Raw genomic sequence first — 8,839 nt, forward strand, 5'->3', positions numbered from 1 at the left:
AGGTGGAAAGAAATATTTCATGACGTTAATTGACGACTCCACTAGATACTACCGTGTGTATCTTCTGAAATCTAAGGATGAGGCTTTGAACTTTTTCAAGATCTATAAAGCTGAAGTGGAAAACCAACTTGATCAAAAAATCAAGAGGCTTAGGTCCGACCGTGGTGGAGAGTATTTTTCCAATGAATTTGATGCTTTTTGTGCGGAACATGGTATAATCCATGAGAGGACGCCTCCCTATTCACCTGAGTCAAATGGGGTGGCCGAAAGAAAGAACCGTACTCTAACAGATTTGGTAAACACCATGTTAGACACATTGGGTCTCTCCAAGGCATGGTGGGGGGAGGCGATATTGACTGCATGTCATGTCCTAAACCGAGTTCCCACAAAGAATAAGGAGATAACTCCATTCGAAGAATGGGAGAAGAAAAGATTAAAACTCTCTTATCTACGGACCTGGGGTTGTTTGGCGAAAGTCAATGTGCCAATTCCAAAGAAGCGCAAGCTTGGACCAAAGACCATGGATTGTGTTTTCCAAGGATATGCTTTTCATAGCATTGGTTATAGATTCTTGGTTGTAAAATCTGAGGTACCTGACATGCATGTCGGTACGATCATGGAGTCGAATGATGCGACTTTCTTTGAAGATATCTTCCCCATGAAGGATATGACTACCTCATCTAATCAGGAGATGCCTAGTTCATCGAATCAGGAACCAGTTACAATTACAGAACCTGCCATTTCGATGGAACACTTTGAAAGGCCGGTGGAGGAGAACAATGAAGTTCCTACTAGCAGCAAGAGACAGAGGACTGAAAAGTCCTTTGGTGATGATTTTCTTGTGTATCTCATAGATGATACTCCCAGTTCTATTTCAGAGGCCTATGCATCTGAAGATGCTGACTACTGGAAGGAAGCGATTCGTAGCCAGATGGATTCCATCTTGGTGAATGAAACTTGGGAGATAACTGATCGTCCTTATGGGTGCAAACCTATAGGATGCAAATGGGTATTCAAGAAGAAGCTTAGGCCTGATGATACTATTGAAAGGTACAAGGCTCGGCTCGTGGCTAAGGGTTATACCCAAAAGGAAGGTGAAGACTTCTTTGATACTTACTCACCTGTGGCTCGACTGACCACTATTCGAGTTCTACTTTCACTAGCTGCCTCACATGGTCTTCTCGTTCATCAAATGGATGTTAAGACTGCTTTCCTAAATGGAGAGTTGGACGAGGAAATTTATATGGAACAACCAGATGGGTTTGTACTAGATGGTCAGGAAGGAAAAGTGTGCAAGTTGCTGAAGTCTTTATATGGACTCAAGCAAGCACCCAAACAGTGGCATGAGAAGTTTGAAAGAACTTTAACAACTGCAGGCTTTGTTGTAAACGAAGCTGACAAATGTGTGTACTATCGCCATGGTGGGGGCGAGGGAGTTATCCTTTGCTTGTATGTTGACGACATACTGATTTTCGGAACAAATCTGAATGTTATTAAGGAGGTCAAGGATTTCCTATCTCGCTGTTTTGAGACGAAGGATTTAGGAGTGGCTGATGTCATTCTGAACATCAAGTTGTTGAGAGATGATGATGGTGGGATTACATTGCTTCAATCTCACTATGTGGAAAAGATCTTGAGTCGCTTTGGCTATAGTGACTGCAAGTCCTCTCCAACACCATATGATGCTAGCGTGCTACTTCGAAAGAACCAAAGAATTGCTAGAGATCAATTGAAGTATTCTCAAATTATTGGCTCGCTTATGTACTTAGCCAGTGCTACAAGACCTTACATCTCTTTTGCTGTTAGTAAACTAAGTCGGTTTGTCTCAAAACCAGGAGATGTGCATTGGAAAGCTCTTGAGAGAGTTTTGCGTTATTTTAAAGGCACTGCGAATTATGGAATTCACTACACTGGGCACCCAAAGGTGCTTGAAGGGTATAGTGACTCAAATTGGATCTCAGATGCTGATGAGATAAAGGCCATGAGCGGATATGTATTCACTCATGGAGGTGGCGCTGTTTCTTGGAAGTCTTGCAAACAGACCATTTAAACAAGGTCAACAATGGAAGCAGAACTCACAACACTAGATACAGCTACGGTCGAAGTAGATTGGCTTCGCCGGCTCTTGAATGACTTGGCGGTTGTTGAGAAACCTATACCAGGTATCCTTATGAACTGCGACAATCAAACTGTGATCACGAAAGTGAGCAGCTCAAAGGATAACATGAAGTCATCAAGACACATTCAGAGAAGGTTAAAGTCTGTCAGGAAAATGAGAAACTCCGGAGTTATTGCATTGGATTATATCCAAACGCCTAAGAATCTGGCAGATCCTTTTACTAAGGGTCTATCACGTAATGTGATAGATAATGCATCGAGGGAGATGGGTATGAGACCCACAATATGAGTTGTTCACAGTGGTAACCTATTCTTTGTGATCGGAGATCCCGTGAATTATATGTGGAAGACAAGCTGTTGGTCAACTGAGAGGAGAGTATCCTTACTATCAACAATACCACTCCATGAAGATGCAATACTCTCATAATCTGCATGGCAGGTTGATGTATATCTTAATGTGTTCTAAGTGGCTCATTGAAGCAGAGATGTCGTCCTGCAGAACATCTTTTGAAGAACACACCTATATGAGTCTGATTGTTAAACGTCGCAATCTATGAGAGTAGGGTTCTCTCTAGTAAACTGATGAAAGGTCTCGGAGTATGACGCATAAGCTCCACCCGCGGGGAAGACCCACGGTAGCCACGTATCGGTCAAGGCTTTATGTGAATCTAGATTCGCAGAAAACTTGCACTTCAAGGCCCAGTCCACTGTCCAAGTTGCTTACTAGTGTAGCATAGAGTTCTAGGTGGAAGTTCAACTTAATAGTCTCCACTGTAGTACCGGTATATAAAACAGTGTTTTGGAACCAAAGGGAAATTTTGTGTGCCTCTGGGATCTGGTGGGGGATTGCTAGAATTTTGTCTATTTTGGGCCTAGCCCAATAGCAGTTTCAGAAATTCCTAATAAATCCTAGAGGCTCACGCAGCCCATTCGTGCAAGACAAGAGGTGGAACTAAAGTTTAGTCCCACATTGCTAGTTTAGAGAGAGTTGGACCTGTTTATAAGGGAGACTCTTTCTCCACATGTATGAGGATGAGAACAAGAGGGACATCCACGCACGCTCCTCCTTCGCCGCCCGCCTCGCCACGCCACGCCTCGCCTCGCCTCGTCACGACGCGACGCGCCGCGGGAATGAGCCAAGCCGATGTCTAATTTTTGGCACGCACGATGGGTATATGGAAGGTCACACGAAAGCTGAAACGTTTTTGCTGTAGTGGAGATTGAATACGAACGGCACACCTCTTCGCCTGCTGCCTGTTCGTTTCATCTCCCTCGTTCTCTTCAGCTCCTGGCGCAGCCTCTCGCCTCCTTCTCTTCCGCCTATAAAAGGGAGGTCGCTCCTCTCAGAGAGACGCACCAGAACCTCTTCTTCCTCTCGCCACAAGTTCCTGAGCACTGTGCTGCTGCTACGTTCTTCCCCATCCCGGCTTACGGCGTGCACCGCAGGTCGGGACAGTAGGCCTCCGAAACCGTACCTCTTTGAGTCCTGTACGGGAGAAGGGCGATAATGTTTTTGGGGAGCGCTTCGCGCAACTACTGACTTCTTCGTCCTGGACGCCCCGGACTCCGATGACTACTTCCCCGACGATGACTTCTTCCCCGACGTCGACAACCTCCTCGACGACATGGCTGGCGAGGACACCGACCCCAAGTCCAGCGCTTCTGCTGCTGCTGTCCCGTACGCGTTCTTCCTCTTTCTAGTAGAGGCCCTGCTACAGTTCCTTGTTCTAGTGTTTTCCCTTGATATGTTAGACTCTGTTTCATATATGCAACTTGCTATACTGTTTGTTTTAGATGTGTTTAGTTACAGTTCATATATAAAGATGCTGTTTACCTTCTCTTTGTCAAATCGCATGACTTGTTTTATCACTGCTATACTAGTCGTGCTTTATTTAGTATTTCTGTCAATAAAATCATTCGGTAAATTGCTCCTGTTCCCAACACTATCTACTCGGCTATGACTTGTGTACGCTGGGCAAGTGCGAGCAGTGGAGATTGCGTAGTGCTGCTTGACCTCATCATGGCCGGCAGCTAGCGGCCGTGGCGACGGTGATTGAGGTTGGTGGTGCGGAGGAGGCGGGGAGTGTGTGACGAAGGGTGCACTATTTCGTACTTATTTCCCAGACAAAATGGTGGGTGCTGGTCTTGCAAGCCGCTTTTACCAAATCTAGTGGGCTGCTTGTGCATGCTTGGAGGCCATTTCTGACCCAGGCGGGGACCGCGCCGCCGCGCGTTCGAGCAGCTATTGTTGCGCCGGGCACCAGCGAGACCGGATCTCGCTGTCGCCGGGGAGGTCGCAGGTGCCGGGGCAGAGCTTTGGTGTTGCGTTGAACGGCCTGTCGTTCCTTGTCGCTTAGTCTTATGAAGAGCTACAGGTATGAACCCCTCTGCACACTCCCATTCTCCTCTTAAGAGATTTTGCTTAGATTTGGATTTTTCAAAGCATTTTTGTTCATTATAGCGCTGATTTTGCGCTTGCAATTTCAAATTAGGATATAACCTCCTACATACTGTCTTGTTCATATATCTAGACTATATAATTATTTGATCATGGATTGATCTCGCTTCCATTTTGTAGGGACCTGAGCTTGCATTTTTTTTCAGGTTCACATTGTAAGTGCCAACTGAAGATTATTTCTTGTACTTTATTCGCAGCAGTGTTGTACTCCATAGTATTTTTAATTTGCTGTTAGCAAGATATACAACTCACAGAGAATCAATGCTGAAGCTAGACACTGGATTATTGCGAGTTCTGAGCGTTTAACTCAGCCTCCAGCTACCTGAATGTTTGGTGGCATTTGGTTTGGAGCAGGCTGCAAGGACCTAAAGCCAAGCTTCTGAATTTCCACGGTGTCCCTTTTCACCTGGACCATCTACAGTGTGCGTAACAACAGGGTTCTTCAGAATAACTACACTTTCAGTTCAGCCAATCTTTTATTGAACTAAGGTAGATGCAAGGAATTGATTCCTGCAAGTGTTCAGCGTCTTTCTTTGTAAGGTCATTTGCTTTGATCATAATGTATTTTTTCTGGTCATGTCGTTCAGTGCTTATATTCAGTTTCCTCATAATTGGGGGTTGTGAATTGGATTATTCATTATGCCTTTTGTCTTAAAAAAGGCCTTATGAGCCAGAAGTTGGTTCATATGTGTCAATTATTTTCTTAAACTGCAAAGGCCTTACCTTCTGTGCGTATATATGTCACCTAATTTTGTTATAGGTTTGTTGAGCAGAAGCTCACTTGTGCAAGCAAGATGCCATTGATTTGCTTATATCCAGTTCTGCTATTAAGTGACTGAAGCAAGGTGTGTTCCTCTCTATTGTGCTGGGCTCATATAGATTTGCCGAAGTATAGTTTCTGCAAATTGTGAAGTGAATCCTAATGTGCGAAACTCTGGTCTTGTAGTATGTTCCTGTCTATTGTAGAAAGTAATCAATCTGTTTTAAACTAAGAACATTGGTAACATTCACATCCTTAATATAATAACTATCCTTATCCTGGTCGATGCCAAGTACTCTTTCGTATCTTGGTCGATACAAATAGACTCTCATACTATTTTTTCCATAAACTACAGATCCACTAATTATCTAGATAACATCCTTTTTCTCCTGGGCTTTGCTTTCCGTACTTCATCTTCATCTTCAAGCATTGAATTTTGGCTTTTGCTTTAACATGTTTCTTGTTACCGCGGACACTTTTTTCCTTTTGTTCAGGCATATTCGTCTGACTGCATACATCCTCCGACCCATCTGATATTACAACAGATCTTAGTCTCCTTTTATTGCCACTGCGGAGCTCACGTGATGATGATGATATTTTGTCTTGATGCTTATCTTTGTTTAATGTAGTCCCATTGCTCTCATGTGGCTCCTCTTTCACTGGCACCAGTTCGCATGAAAGTTTGCCAGGGGAAACTTTATCATTTGTGACTGCAAACATATACATTTTGAAAATTAGACACATCTCTAAAAATCTAAATTATGTACATAGTTTAAAATATCAATCACCTTTCTATCTGGCATGTTCTGCTTCTTCATTAACACAGTGTACACCTCATCATCCATCAATTCTTCTGAAACATATGTAAGATGAATTAGTTAAGGAATTCTGAAGATGGTAAAAAGGTAATGCAGCTTTACCTCCTCGGCTTTATTGTCCAAGTAGAGCAACTCAAGCCTATCATCAAGCACAAATGTTCTTTTTACTGCATAGTTTTGTGTGCCAAATGTGAGATTATTATCAATGAGCTTGAATCGAAATATAAGTCTTTTTCCATATAATTGTTGAATAATCTTTGGCACTGCTTCCGATTTCCCATCTAGTGTGTCCAGCAACTTAGATGTAGATGTATTAAGCAATCTTGCAGCCTCCTCGTCAAATAAAGTGCAACTTGTAGTAGGTGTATGTTCACTAATTTGGAGTCGAACACGATACCTAACGTACCATTCATGTTAGTGTAGAGTAAATATAATATAACAGTTCTTGTTTATATCTTAGCAATATAATATGCTTACCGGGTTGTGACCTTTTCTGGATATACACCACAACTCTTGCAATAATAATTGTCGGTTTGCTTGTTAACCAATTTGTGACACTTATCACATGACATGTACCACCATTGAATATTTTCTTGCAAATGATCTATTGTAGATATTGTTGTGAACACAAAATCCTAAAAAAAATCAACATTAGCATTTGGGTGGGGGTGGGGGATTAAGAGACATATATAAGTACAATTAGGTTTCATTGCAACTAATATGAATGAATTGTCCATGCAGGCCTTAACTCGTATCATGAAGATTGATGATATCATTTATTGGAATTCCGATGCATTACCTGGTCTGACTGATTTTCATGCCTCATTGTAGTAAGTTCTTGTAATGTTCTCCTCCTATAAAACATTTGCTCTTCTAGTGTTCCTTGATTAATTCTACCTATACTAATCATTTTTGGTAAGGTTTCTTCTGTTGAGTCCCTGCACATGTATCAAGTAAATAAGAATATACAATCTTGAATCAACGTGAGTCAGTATTTATGAGTGAAACATATAATATTGGTGGTGTTTCATACTTATCAAGAAGTTCTTGTGTTTCTGGTATATCTAGATCTATATTTATTCTTGTGGCACTGGTTGACTTTCGGCACAGACCTATTAAATCAATCAGTTAGAATTTGTAAATGATCATAATAGCATGTAAGATTTATGGACTTACCATTGAATCTCTGCACCATCGTTGATGTAATAGTAATGGCAGTTTTGCTGCCAATTACATCCTGGTCAAAAAATAAGCAAACTTTCCCCACAACGTGATTCAGATTTTATCACCCCTAAAGAATATAATCTGAGAAGTTAGTGCTAACCACATGGGGAGATTTAGTTAAATTTGAGACATGCATATGCATATGCACTTACTCTGGCATTAGGATTTCAATCTCGTGGATATATGAAGGTTTTGGGTTCTTTTCGTATTCTCGTCTCCACGGGCTTCATTTGTGTTAGTAGTCCAATGACATATGTATATTTGGAGATTAGTGATATAACAATTAGACATATCAATTATTTGGAGGTCGTAATTACAACTATAAACATACCTGAGCATTGTGTATCTTTTTCCGCCCTTTCTTCTAGTGTGTCCATGTCAGCAAACTTGAAGCAATAATCTGGGAAAACTTCTGAAGATCCTTTTATTTCTTTTACCTTTGTATTGTATGAAAAATATATTTTAATTTCATTGCACATTGGCCTATATTTTGTGGATTCCATGACCTTAAAATTGTTGAATGCATAAATAGATTTCTCATTGATCTTTGATTCTTCCACATAGTAGCATGGATTCTTCCACCTTCTCAAATAAACAAATATGGTTAGTAACAGTTGCTTCATCTGACAGAAAAATTCTAATTAAATATATTAGAAAACAAACCTGGTCATCCATCATAATCATATCTAGGCTAATAAGCTCATCGGTCGTAGGATTCACTGAATCCCACATTCTCATTACTTTCACTTGAATGTTCCAGTTCCGTCACCTTGTATTTAAGTCGCTCAACTTCTTGCATGCCATAGTCTTATGTCTTAAAAAATTAACAGGGAACAATTTATCAATTGATATAGTTTCTATGAAGATTCTATCTAGAAAAAATAAGCTTGCTAAATAAAAAAATACCAAATCTGATGATTCAGGCTAGAAGTGATTTGGCGTCACTTCTTCGACGTCTTGATGGGAACAGTTGGGCGTGGCTTCGTCGGGCGTTGAGCGTGCTTCAGGTGACTTTGTCGGACGTCGATTTAAGCGGCTAGAGGTGGCTTTTCGTCTAGATGTAGTGTGGCGTGTGGCCTGTGTTGCCTGACTTCTAGTAGTTGTTTGGTAGGTACTTGTGCGTCTGGCTGTATTTGTTTATAGTTATATATGGGTTGAGGTGATTGTGACCGTGTGGAAATCAGATAGCCGACAATGGGCTGAAATAAGATTTGTTTTATTTGCATGCACTCGTATCTGTGCTGGAACTTTCCTCATGTGAGGTCTGGTGCTTGTCCGTATTTGTTAAGGTTCCTTATTTGTTTAGTTTTGACAACTATCTTTTATCCTTATCCTTGACCCATCGATGGAAAGTTTTTTCTGTTTGTGCGGGCTAGTTAAGTTACGACGTGCGTGCTTTTGGACCCTATTTCTACGTGACATGTTGTACATGTATATATTTTTACTTAACGTTTGCATCTT

At 41.4% G+C, this 8,839-nt stretch overlaps 1 long non-coding RNA gene across 1 annotated transcript; it reads left to right on the forward strand.

Moving 5' to 3' along the window:
* The first annotated feature begins 4,083 nt into the window (after positions 1-4,083).
* On the forward strand, positions 4,084-8,603 carry LOC123171585 (uncharacterized). Its single transcript, XR_006485304.1, has 3 exons — positions 4,084-4,493; positions 4,697-6,984; positions 8,302-8,603. It is a non-coding gene; the product is annotated as an uncharacterized lncRNA (long non-coding RNA).
* Positions 8,604-8,839: the final 236 nt, after the last annotated feature.

Source organism: Triticum aestivum, chromosome 7D, assembly GCF_018294505.1.
Source record: "Triticum aestivum cultivar Chinese Spring chromosome 7D, IWGSC CS RefSeq v2.1, whole genome shotgun sequence".
Classification (NCBI taxonomy): domain Eukaryota; kingdom Viridiplantae; phylum Streptophyta; class Magnoliopsida; order Poales; family Poaceae; genus Triticum; species Triticum aestivum.